The 12,333-nt window shown below is 43.9% G+C and overlaps 1 long non-coding RNA gene across 9 annotated transcripts; it reads left to right on the forward strand.

The window, feature by feature from the left end:
* The first annotated feature begins 2,840 nt into the window (after window positions 1–2,840).
* Window positions 2,841–10,557, forward strand: LOC125508516. 9 transcript variants are annotated; one of them, XR_007283573.1, is made up of 7 exons: window positions 2,841–3,281; window positions 4,374–4,572; window positions 4,849–7,330; window positions 7,460–7,497; window positions 8,830–8,900; window positions 8,984–9,132; window positions 10,163–10,557. It is a non-coding gene; the product is annotated as an uncharacterized LOC125508516 (long non-coding RNA). The 9 variants fall into 9 exon arrangements; XR_007283570.1 differs by having other exon boundaries at window positions 9,007–9,132; XR_007283574.1 differs by having other exon boundaries at window positions 9,028–9,132.
* Window positions 10,558–12,333: the final 1,776 nt, after the last annotated feature.

The raw sequence follows: 12,333 nt of genomic DNA on the forward strand, positions 1-12,333 counted from the left end.
TATCACATCATGTCTTGACCATATCACATCATAACATTCCCTGCAAAAACAAGTTAGACGTCCTCTACTTTGCTGTTGCAAGTTTTACGTGGCTGCTACGGGCTTCTAGTAAGAACCGTTCTTACCTACGTAGCAAAACCACAATGATGTTTCGTCAAGTTTGCTGTTTTAACCATCAACAAGGACCGGCCACAGTCAAATTCGATTCAACTAAAGTTAGAGAAACAGACACCCGCCAACCACCTTTATGCAAAACAAGTTGCATGTCTGTCGGTGGAACTAGTCCCATTACGTGGTCATGTAAGGTTGGTCTGGGCCGCTTCATCCAACAATACCGCCGAATCAAAATAAGACGTTGGTGGTAAGCAATATGACTATCATCGCCCACGACTCGTTGTGTTCTACTCGTGCATATCATCTACGCATAGACCTGGCTCGGATGTCGCTGTTAGGGAATGTAGCATGCAATTTTAAAAAATTTCCTACGATCACGCAAGATCTATCTAGGAGATGCATAGCAACGTGAGGGGGAGAGTGTGTCCACGTACCCTCATATACCGAAAGCGGAAGCGTTAGTTTAACGTGGTTGATGTAGTCGAATGTCTTCTCGATTCAACCGATCAAGTACCAAACATACGACACCTCCGAGTTCTACACACGTTCAGCTCAATGACGTCCCTCGAACTCTTGATCCAGCAAAGTGTCGAGGGAGAGTTTCGTCAGCACGACAGCGTGATAACGGTGATGGTGAAGTGATCCACACAGGGCTTTGCCTAAGCACTACGACAATATGACCGGAGGAGTAAACAGTGGAGGGGGGCGCCGCACACGACTAGGAACAATTTATGTGTGTTAGAGGCGCCCCCCGTCCCCGTATATAAAGGAGGGAGAGGGGAGGAGGCCGTCCTAGGGGTGCCCCAAGTGGGAGGAGTCCCACTTGGGCTTCTAGTCCAATTCACCCCCCTTCCTTTTATCGGAGGGGGAAAGGGGGAAGGAGAGGGAGAAGGAGAAGGAAAGGGGGGCACCGCCCCTCCCCTACTCCAATTCGAACTCCTCCCTTGGGGGGCACCACCCTTATGGATTGGCTTGCCTCCCTCTATGGCTCATGTGGCCCATATCTTCCCCTCGGGGGTTCCGATAACCCCCTGGTACTCCGATACATACCTGGTACATCTCGAAACACTTCCGGTGTCTGAATACTATCGTTCAATATATCAATCTTTACCTCTCGACCATTTCGAGACTCCTCATCATGTCCGTTATCTCATCCGGTACTCCGAACAATCTTCGGTCACCAAAACACATAACTCATAATACGAATCGTCATCGAACGTTAAGTGTGCGGACCCTACAGGTTCGAGAACTATGTAGACATGGCCGAGACACTTCTCCGGTCAATAACCAGTAGCAGAACCTGGATGCTCATATTGGTTCCTACATATTCTACGAAGATCTTTATCGGTCAAACTGTAATGACAACATACGTCATTCCCTTTGTCATCGTTATGTTACTTGCCCGAGATTCGATAGTCGGTATCTTCATACCTAGTTCAATCTCGTTACCGGCAAGTCTCTTTACTCTTTCCATAATGAATCATCCCATAATTAATTCATTAGTCACATTGCTTGCAAGGCTTATCACGATGTGCATTACCGAGAGGGCTCAGAGATATCTCTCCGATACTCGGAGTGACAAATCCTAATATCGATCTATGCCAATCCAACAAACACCTTCGGAGATACCTGTAGAGCATCATTATAATCACCTAGTTACATTGTGACGTTTGATAGCACACAAGGTTTTCCTCCGGTATCTGAGAGTTGCATAATCTCATAGTCAAAGGAATATGTACAAGTCATGAAGAAAGCAATAGCAATAAAACTTAACGATCATTATGCTAAGCTAAGGGATGTGTCTTGTCCATCACATCATTCTCCTAATGATGTGACCCCGTTCATCAAATGACAGCACATGTTCATGGTTAGGGAACTTAACCATCTTTGATTAACGAGCTAGTCTAGTAGAGACATACTAGGGACATTGTGTTTTGTCTATGTATTCACACATGTATCAAGTTTCCGTTTAATACAATTCTAGCATGAATAATAAACATTTATCATGATATAAGGAAAGGGCATATTTCCTTCATTTTGTAATCTAAAAATAAAAAACAGCAAAGTAGCAAGTGATAAAACGAAACACAAACGGTATTGCAATGCTTGAAAACAAGGCCTAAGGTTCATACTTTCACTAGTGCAATCTCTCAACAGTGCTAACAGAATTAAATCATATAACAATCCCTCAACATGTAACAAAGAATCACTCCAAAGTTCTTATCTAGCGGAGAAGATAAGACGAAATTGTTTGTAGGGTACAAAACCACCTCAAAGTTATCCTTTCCGATCAGTCTATTGAGATATTTCTATAAGTGTCACAAACAACCCTAGAGTTCATACTAAAATAACATCATACGATACACATCAACCAACTCTAATGTCACCTAGATACTTCAATGTCACCACAAGTATCCATGAGTTGATTATTCGATATGCATCAAACAACTTCAGATTCATAATATCTTTTCCCTAATCTTTTCACTTTCTCTAATAATAAATCATAGATTGACTCTGTGGGTTCACCGTCACAATACGCTTCCGCCCAGTCGTAATACGCTTTTACGATTCGTATAGACAAAATCGTAATATAAACGAGGTGGTACTAATAGCATGTTCGTTCGTTCGTCCGACATGGTTCGCCTATCGCACATAGATGTCGGGTTCACCGTCAATAATTTTACAAAAAGAACCCTAGCTTTTAGGGGAACCAAACCCGCCGTCCATATGAAAGTCAACACAAAACGTACGACGGTACGAGCGACAGCCCAGCCGTATGACCGACGATCCATCTCATCTTCCACCTCTAGCACGCCGCACCCCTGCCACGCCGCCGGTCTAAGCCCCTACCCTACCCCAAGTCCCCCACCCTCGCGGCCTTCCACCGCCGGCGAGACTCCACGGTGCGGTCGTTGCCGGCTCCCCCCGCCTCTGCTACCACGACGCCGCCGGGAATCTTATCCCCCGCCATGCGAGTTGTCATGGAGGCGGAGCTGATTCGCCACGGGTGTGAGGGCGGAGGTAAAGACGATGGTGCACTTGGAGGCACTGGGACGGGGTAGCGAGGTGAAGAAGAAGGGGTAGAAAGCAGTTGCGGTGCGTGTGTGCCTCATCTCCATTGTTTTGTGACCAAGCCCACCTGAAATCTAGGCGGCAAATTATTCATGGTGAGATCGTCCGAACCCATCTACTTCTGGATAATTTTATTTGTGAACTTGTCTGTAGTTTATTTAGCTGGTCTTGTATTATTTTGTTTCTGAATAGTAGAGTCTTCGGCTGAGGCCATGCATGGAGAATGTGATCTCCTGATGCATCTATGAGCCATGGGTCTGATAGGTCTTCTGTTTTGCTTCTACACTTATTAACGTGTGATTAATTTTATATTCTCTTTTCTGGCAAGCAGCTCATCGGATTATAGATTATTAATTATGCATGAATCAAGTTAGTTATTTTGCCTTTTGAGATATGTTTCAGGACAAGTGGAGCTATCTTTACTAAGATGAACAGTGCCTCTCACATCCATCATTGCCTGTATTTTGGATTTTTTTGTAGCCTTGATGTTAAGTTTTTGTTTGGTAGGCATAGCACCTAATTTATAATGAAGTGCGTCCATCAAGGGAACTGTTTGATGTATATCAACCATGACAGAATCTATCTTAACACTGCCCTGTTTTCTGTGATTCTCAAAGGTTATGCAAATCTTCATGGCTATGATAGATTGTTCAAAGAACCATTTGAACCTTGGAAGGGATATGTTCTACGTATGTTTTTGCAGTCCGTGGATGAACTATTTTAAGACATGTTGTTTACATTCAGGTCATAGACATTGTTTTATAAGATAGATAACTCAAAAGATAGTTTGAACCTTGGAAGCGATCTGTTCTTATACAACTTTTAAGAAAATAAGCAAAATGCTAGAACTAGATCAGGAAGTTTTCTGTCAACTGTGCCCTGGAGATACAGTCGAAGCACGCCCGCCCCGTGTGCGTCTTTCACGACATGCTTTGGTCCCGGGTTTCTTACTATATCATAGCATGTTTGCTGGACACAAGCAGAGACGGACATGGTGCTAGCTGATAGCACTTGCTAACTTAAGAAGTTTACACTACATACCTTTTCTCTAATTAGAAGAGAATTTCTTACCAAATATTGAGCCAATTTTAGATATATGTCTCTAAAGCAATTACTCAATTTTGTAGAGTATACCTCCATAATTCTCCATCTGAGATACTAAAGTTTATTGATGATGTTTGTTTTAGGATATGCGGTACAAACCATCCTTGTGAGAAATCCAACGGATTCGATGAGGACTGAGGAAGGAGCCGGAGGAGGTGGTGGGTTGAGGAAGGAGCTGGAGCAGAGGCGGCTTTGAGGCTGCCCCTACACGCACTAAGAGGCAGGAGGAAAATATGAGGCGCCGGCGATCCGGACGTTGCAGTGTTTTCTTCGTCTCTCCTGGTAAGCCCTCGGCAGCACCTCCCATACCCGCTCCATCCGAATTCAGCAGCGTACAGTGACAACGGTTGCCGACGTCCTCCTCATCCATGACGCTCCAATTTGTTTGTTTGTTACAATCCACATCATACACGGTTCTGCACTGTGGTGTGTGCGCCAAAGTTCAAAATTGCATAAGTGCTAGGACCATCTGGAAAGAACATAAAATTTATGTTTTCACTTTTCAGTCACACAAGTCTGCTCCCCATTGTCGATAGCTTCAAACTGAATGTGGTGCAGGTGCGAGACCAGAAATTCAGAGGATGTGCAAGATGAAACATGGTGCATGAGGCTTCATGAGCATAATTGTAAGGATTACAAACTTTCTTAGGAAAACCAATACAACAGTGATAAATATAATTTCATTTATAGCTCATGTTTTGAACTGTATTTTATATGCAATTTCGATATCATGGTGGAACACAAAATTTAAATAGAAAAGAATAATACTGGCCAATGTATACTTTTCAAGTTCAGATATATATACATGCTTAACTAAAGTACGCACAGTGCATACTGTGGAATCACACGACAAATATTCATGCTTTACTAAATGCATCTGCTCCATTTTGGCATATGTGAATCTCTTTTGGGGATAGTTCTGTGTGGCCTTGGATCAATCCTGAACTGGTTGGTGTTATATACCCATTCTCTTCACATGACCCAATAGGTATTAGAGAGGAACATGTTACTTTGGTTACTTTTATCTCCATTTTACGCAATTTAGCTTGTTGCAACTGTGGTTTTATGCTGCAGTTGATAATATCCTTTTAGTTAGATGGCAATCTTCCTCTATCCTTTTCATTGTACTATGTTTTTGAAGCTCTGATGTTTATTTGAAAAATAGAAACTAGCAAAATTTTGTTTGCCGCTGCTTGGTCAGGCAAAGCCAGCTGTTCGTTACTGTGTGCGGTTCTCTTGCCATTTTATGGGGTGCAACTGGAACTGGCAGAAGACTGTAGTTGTGTCGTTGTCACATTTACTGATTTGATGTTTCTTTTCAAGATTATAGTATTTCTTTACCAATTTCTTTCTTCTATTCCTTCTAGATAATTTGCTTCAGTTCTACTCCCTCCATTCTGATTTACTCCTCGTGGTTTTAGTTTTGAACTAAAACCACGACGAGTAAATCAGAATGGAGAGAGTACATGGTGAAACATGCATATTGTTTCCCGATATATTGGGCATCAGTCCACCTCTCATGAGATCTCTGAATTTTCAACCCATATTGTGTTTGCTGAATTATTTCCTCTAGATAACTATGCTTGGATTAAAAAATGTGTGCAATTGCTTTCAAATGGAGGTTATTTCTTTACTAATTCTGTGCTATTCCACTTTCAAGCTTTTGGACCTAGAAGTGTAATACTAGCTAGGTTAGCTGCAGAAGCGGGATTTATATGGCCTGAATTTTTATTTCACAGTATAAACTGATTCAAAGTATTTCTGACTCCTTGCGTTCTGAAACATTTTGTTGTATGGTTCTGTCTTGAAAGAATTGAAGCAATTTTTCTATGGGAGATAATATGAATGTGATTCCGAAACAACATGCAGTGTCATTAAGTTTCTTATTTACCAACTTAAACATGGTCAGTAATAGCACAACTAAAGTTTCTGAACATATCATTATAGAACTGTTGGCTGGATTGTGTTTTGTATGGATTCTTCAAGGGACATTTCTAAGGAATTACAAGTTAGTTTTACATTTTTCTAGCCATGCTCATTGTCTTTGGATTGCCAATGCTCGGATCGGTTTGTGATCAAGTGGACACAACGACTACCGTTAGTGAGGGTTAAGTAAGGGGTGACCTGAGTGGGCGCCGTGTTGAGATACACGATGTTAGTTGAGATAGAGGATGTTAGCATGTGGGGAGGGGGTCTTGAGCCATGCTTATTTTTGGTCTACGTCTGTGTGATATGTTTTTTTTCCGTAGCAACACACGGACATTTTTGCTAGTCTTTTCCTAATCTTTTCCTAATTTTTTATAATAATAAAGCATGGATTAACTCCGTGGGTTTACCATCACAATACGCTTCTTCCCGTGATTTTATGCTTTCAGTTTTACAGTTTTAAATTAAAACGTATTCGAGGTGGTACGAAATTGTGTTGGGTTCTCCGTTGCGGCGTATTTTCAGAAAAGCCCCTTACGTTTTGAAGAATCAACCCGCAGTCCTTTTTTAACTGGCTAACTGAGATAATGTTTCATTGTTGCAAAAACGTCCATGTAGTTTAGTATATTCACCCCGCAGTCCTTTAAACAAACACATCACAACAGATCCTCTTCCTCTTCCCCATGCACGAGCGGGCGCACCGCCGCCGCCACCGCCTTCCTCGCGGAGTCTGCGGCCGAAGGATCGGTTGGGGCGCACCGGGTCTAGGCCGGCCTTCTGTGGGGCACAGTGCGAGCTCTCGGCTCGGGGCAGGAGGTGGCTCGATGAAGAGGAGCTGGGGCGCGGCGCTCCTCTCCTGGTGTGGCGCACGAGGGAAGGAGGAGGGGATCGACCCAAGATGGGAGCTGAGGCCGGCGGCGCCCTTCACACAAGCCTCACCGGCGGTGCCCTCTACACAAGCCTCACCGGCAGTGCCCTCTACACAAGCCTCACCGGCGGTGCGGCGGGAGAGCTCCTACCCGTCCATAGGTGCGGGGATGCAGATCCGCGTCGCCAGCCTGTACTAGGCCGAGGTTGACACGCCGGTGCAGGGGTCACCGTCCATCTTCGTCAGGTAAGCACGGACGTTCTTCTCTCTGTCGTTGTTGCGGTGCTTGGGTCGCGAGGAGGCGATGCGTGTTTGCTTTGCTGTAGGTGCTTTGGCGCTGTAGATAACACCTCTGGTTCTCCTCCATGCTCGCAGGCCTCCAGAGTACTCCAGCAACAGCCACTGGACGGCAGGTAAGCATGCATTGTATGACCTTAACTAATTGCGTACATACAAGTTTGGATGAATTCCAAGAGATGGAGCACTCTATCCAAATAGGAGAAGTGTTAGTTTAAAAGGGTACAATTTTACAATGGTTTTCATGGGGAGCAAAGTACTCTCCAGCGGCAAATTTAGGTTCTAGAATTGACATATATTTAGTTCCTTTTTTATAAAAGAGAGCTCCCTCTCCGATTTTCATTAGAAGAAATCACCGTGTCTTACATATATTCAGTTCCTGGAAGAACAAAGAAGTTGCGTGTCCTTTTAGTCTGAAAATCACATTGATCCTTGGAGCATGATGGGGACAAATCGCACATATGTCCTGTACTGCTCACACGTGACGGCAAAGGATTTTTCTGAATGCCATTGTTGTCCGGTACACAATGTTTATCAGTGAGTAGTTTGCCCCTTTCACAATGTGATGATACTGGCGTATAGGGGAAGCATCATATACCATTGGTTTTGTTGATAGATTAAACCACAAACTGGTACAATGTTTGAGATATAATGTTTTCTATCTAAATGTTGTTTCATACAGTTCATCATTGGTTTTATTTGAGAGATTAAACCCAAATTAGTTTATGCACTGAACTAGAAAGAGAGAAGTGCATATTTCAACCCTCAACTTTTGCCCTAGTCTAATTTACAACCCCGAACTTCAATACCATCTAAATTACAACCCCGAACTCTCAAAACTGGCCAGGATTCAACCCTCCCCTCTCTGTTGACCGGTTTTCACCTGGTTGACCGGTTTTGACCAGTCAACAGGTCCAGTCAGTATGCCACATCAGCAAAAAATGCAAAATTTCCAAGGAAACAACCTGTAAAATCGAAGAAAATCCAGGAAAAGAAATAAGAAATTCAATTTCCGAAAAACACAGAAAATAAAAAAACGAATTTCCAGAAAAAACCCAAAAACTCAAATTCCAGAAAAAAATCATTTTTTATTTTCCCTAGCTTTTTCGCGAACAATTTTTTCGGAATTTTGCCTTTTTATATTTTTTCCCTGATCTTATAGATTTTTATTTACTTTTTCTTGAAATTTTGAAAAAAAAATTCTGACGTGGAATGCTGATTGGACCCGTTGACTAGTCAAAACTGGTCACCCGAGGTCAAAACCGGTCAACAGGGAGGGGAGGGTTGAATCCTGACCGGTTTTGAGACTTGGGGGTTGTAATTTAGACGGTATTAAAGTTCAGGGTTGTAAATTAGACTAGGGCAAGAGTTCAGGGTTGAAATATGCACTTCTCTCAACTAGAAATAACACAACTACATATTGATTTTCTGCTTAAATTTCACAATAGATATTTTGCCGGATGACCAACTGTATTAGGATGCCACATCCTTTCTTCCTCACCTAGCACACGGCATTCCTGTAAGCCTCATACTGTCGAGATGTTTGACGAGATGTGCATCAATAATTTCATGAAGTCCATGTGCTCGATTTGAGTGTGACAGGTATGTCATTGTGTGCTTCTCAGTACAGTAGATTTACCACGCAGGGTGGTGACTGGGAGGCTGGGACATGCTGGCACGGTCAAACAGCCGGTTCACTGTGATCAGGGTGCTAGAGGCTCTTGGGGTCGCAGCCCGCTCGCCTGCTGGAGGTAAGTTTTATAGCCTCTTTCTGTCAGTAGATGCTCTTGGAGTAGAGATATCATCCAGACTGTATCTTTAGTGAAACTTGTAGCTATACAGCTTGGCCCTACTATTCATGTACTATCTCACATTCTCATGCATTAGGTTTTGTAAAGTTTCAGCTCGGCCCTATGCCATGTTCATTGTTTGTGTTTCCTTACATATTATCTGCATCGTTCTCTAGAAAAACATATTATGTATGTGCTCTCCTTTCTCTATCTAAAAAAACCATTATGCTTTCCTAGGCATATCACCAGCAAAATCTGTGAGAGATGTCACAACAGCAGTTCCATTGTACTGATATCATAGGAAAGGCATATTTGCTACATACTAAAGTTGAAGAAATGTTTTCACAAAGAAGATTCATTTTTACATTGCTTGGCATGCATCTAGGTCATGTTTATCTGCATCGTTCTCTAGAAAAACATATTATGTATGTGCTCTCCTTTCTCTATCTAAAAAACCCATTATGCTTTCCTAGGCATATCACCAGCAAAATCTGTGAGAGATGTCACAACAACAGTTCCATTGTACTGATATCATAGGAAAGGCATATTTGCTACATACTAAAGTTGAAGAAATGTTTTCACAAAGAAGATTCATTTTTACATTGCTTGGCATGCATCTAGGTCATGTTGTTTATTAACACTAATGAAAGATGTACTTCTGTATGTGAATAGCTTCAATTCGAGTTCTTCCTATATTTTCAGGTAATTCGTCCCATCAAATAGTTTGATATTTTTGTCATTGTTTCAAAAAATTGATAACCGCAACAATCTGATCAAGTAGTTTGATATTTTTTGTCCTTATTCCAAATTTTTTGATACAATTGGGTGCTAATATGATCATGGCCTGAGATCATTAATGAGCAAGGACATGCATAGGGATATGGGTTCTTTCTACTGATGCATAACTCCGTAATGATGAAAAGAAGAGCAACATATCTCCTTTACCAAACATTTTTTGTCCGAAACTAATCATGATATTTTCTTTCTACAGGTACAATGTTGATTATTTAGAGACCTCATCTTCATGAGACTAGCAAGGGATGGACATTCTGAAGAAGAGGAGATGCGAGTTTCTGAAGTTCACCGTCCAATCCAAGTATTAAAGATGAGCATTACTATTCAAAGGGACATAATTAACCTGTTAAATTATTTTTAGAGCAAGAAACCAGTTATTATCTAACCGAATAACTATAAAGTAGCTACTTTTTCCAAAATGAGGTGTCGTCTTTAAATAGAGGAGATGGACCGGAGAGGGGGCTTGAGAAATGCTTATTAGGGTAGAGGCGTATGATTTTTTTCTCCCGTTGCAACGCACAGGCATGTTTGCTATAATAATAAAGCATCCAGTGAAGGGGCTTAGAAAAATAGAAACGATTCTATTTGATATTGATGTAGGGTAGAACCCTATAGGCCGATCTTTCATGAAAGGAACGGATCCCGATAAGAATACGAGGAACACAAAGAGGGGAAACACAAGAGAAACACTCAAACTAACAAGAACAAGTCACACATGTGCTAGATCCTCGGGTACAAAGAACGATACACGGTCCACGGACAACTAGGGACGATACAAAGGGTAGCCGGTTCATCTCCGAGAGGAGGTCTTGATGTTCTTCCCTAAAGAGGGGTCTTGAATCCGCTTGGGGGATCTTCTCCGGTGGAAGCTCGAATCTCCGAGGAGAAGGTAACCAAGTGGATGAGCAAAGCTCTCACACAAAATATGAGCTAATCTGTAATACCCCGAGAATCATGCTACAGTAATCTCTCCCTAATGGTGGCCATGTCATCTTGGTTACTATGCAAATGGCCACTTGTCCAAAATCAAAGTCAAATTCAAATTTGAATTACAAGTGAAATAATTATTTCTTTGAACGGTAAAAATAAAGTGTTCACAATATTTTATAAATTCCCCTAATCTTTGTCATGTTGAACCAAACATTATTTGACCCACCAATTGGTCCCTAGGGATTTATAAAGTGGTTCAACAACAAATAAAAATAGCCTTTCAAAATAAACAAATATTTATACTTTTCCTCTTGACCTCAGACTTTTGAGGCCTCTATAATATATTTCCTAATAGTTGTGTACGCACTTTCACATTTAACCAAATTCATCTGCTAGCTAATGTTAAAAGAAAACAGTAGAGAAAAATAAAAAAACAGAAAATGAAAATAGAAAAGTTCCTAAAACTACTAGGCCACTGGGCCATAAGTGGCCACAGTGCCTCCGACCCAGCCCACCTCTACCTCCACCTCCACCTCATCCCCTCCTCTGTACACGGAGGCAGGAGACGTGTGTGTCGCACATCCACGGTCACCATGGTCATGGATGGCCTCCACGTCGATCTCTTTGGCTTATAATCGCCCCATAGCGAACCCTAGCCCGCTCTCCTCCGTTCCCCTCTCATTCCCCACTGAGCCGCCTCCTCTTTTGCTCGGGCGCAAGCTCGAAAGGTCCCGCGGTGACCGTGCCAGTACGACACTGCCTCGCGCCATTGCCGCGGCCGCTGACCTTCCCAAACACTAGGAAGACGCCCAGGAGCCTCCCCGCCGTCATCTCCTTCGACTGCGCTACCGGATCGAGCGGCGCAACTCCCGTGCGCTCGCCATCGCCGTCGTCTTCGTTGGGTACATCGCCGGCATCCGCCGTCGTTGCCTACCGCTTTGGTTCGTCCTTGGCCACCCCAACCACGTCCCCGAGTTTGCTGTGAGCTCCTCTCCCGTTATCCCTCTTTTCCTCGACTCAATTCGTGCCGTAGCCGTTGTCCACGAGCTCATCTTTGCCGCGTCCGCGTGTGCGCCCGCATGCTGATCTTGCCCCGCTCCCGTGCGCCCCTGGCCGCCCTTTCCCGCACCGGGCGCGCCCCAGGCCGCGCCCTCGCGCGCGTATGTCCGCCCGGGCCGTGCCCCTGCTCCCGTAGCTGCTGCTCCTGCTGCCGCTGCTCGCGCTTGCCGCCGCTAGCTCCGGCACCGCCACCCAGCCGTGCCCCAACTGCCTCTCCCCTGCTGCGCTGGGCCATGCCCCGACCCCACGGCCGCACGCCCACGCGCCGGCCTTGCTGGCCTCACCCGCCTCGCGCGCCCTGCCGCCTCCCACCTGCGCTCCTCCTTGCTGCCGTGGCCGCCGGCGCCCCGGGCCACCGTCGTTGCCTGCGGGGGCAAC

Source organism: Triticum urartu, chromosome 5 (genome assembly GCF_003073215.2).
Source record: "Triticum urartu cultivar G1812 chromosome 5, Tu2.1, whole genome shotgun sequence".
Lineage (NCBI taxonomy): Eukaryota > Viridiplantae > Streptophyta > Magnoliopsida > Poales > Poaceae > Triticum > Triticum urartu.